We start from the raw sequence: 1,106 nt of genomic DNA on the forward strand, positions 1-1,106 counted from the left end.
CTTGATGATAGCCATTCTTCCCAGGTGAGACGGAATCTCAGCATTGTTTTAATTTGTATCTCTCTAATAACCAGTGATGTTGAACATTTTTTCATATATTTATTTGCCATTAGTATTTCTTCATTTGAGAAGTGTGTATTCATTCCAGATGCCCGTTTTTGGATTGGGTCTTTAAATTTGGAGGGTCTGATTTTTTTTTTTTCAGTTCTTTATATGTTCTAGATATAAGTCCTTTGTCTGAAGGACAACTGGTTAAAATTTTTTCCCACTCTGTGGGTTGTCTTTTTATTCTGTTGGTGATTTTTTTGTTGTGCAAAAACTTTTTAATAGGGTGAGATCCCAGTTATTGATCCTTTGTATTATTTCCCATGTGATCATGAAATCTTTGTTCTGTTTATTCTCTCTTCCAGCAGATTCAGTGTTTCTGTTTTAATGTTTAGCTCTTCAATCCATTTCCATTTTAGTTTAGTGTATGGTGATAGACATGGGTCTACTTTTAGAATACTTGAAAGTGATATAGCTGATAAGGGATTTGTACCCAAAATATATGAAGAACTTTTAAGACTCAATTAAAAATCATTTTTAAATGGACAAGAGCTTGACTAGGCATTTCTCCAAAGATTATATGTAAATGGCAAATGAGTCCACATTACTATGGATTAGGAAAATGGAAATCAAAACCACAACCAGATCCTACTTCGCACATGCTAGAATGGATAGAACCAAAAAGGCAGACAAGTGCTAGCAAGAAAGGGGCAAAACTGGAACATCTGCACGTTGTTGGCGGGAATATGAAATGGTAGACACACTATCGAAGTCAGCTAACAATTCCTCAGAAAGTGAACTATACGGTGACCACAGGACCCAGCAATTCCACTCCTAGATCTACAACCATGAGAACTGAAAACGTAAGTCCACACAACAACTTGTATACAGATCTCCACAGCAGCTTAATCATAATAGTTAAAAAGTAGAAACCACCGAAAAATCCATTAATTGATATCTGAATAAAACTGATACATGATAAATGTGTGAATTTTGTGGGGAGGTGCTACTAGGGATAGAACCCAGGAACTAAGCTACATTCCCCAGCCTGTTTTTTTTTT

The sequence above is a fragment of the Chinchilla lanigera genome, unplaced genomic scaffold (assembly GCF_000276665.1).
Source record: "Chinchilla lanigera isolate Chin_1 unplaced genomic scaffold, ChiLan1.0 scaffold00017, whole genome shotgun sequence".
NCBI lineage: Eukaryota > Metazoa > Chordata > Mammalia > Rodentia > Chinchillidae > Chinchilla > Chinchilla lanigera.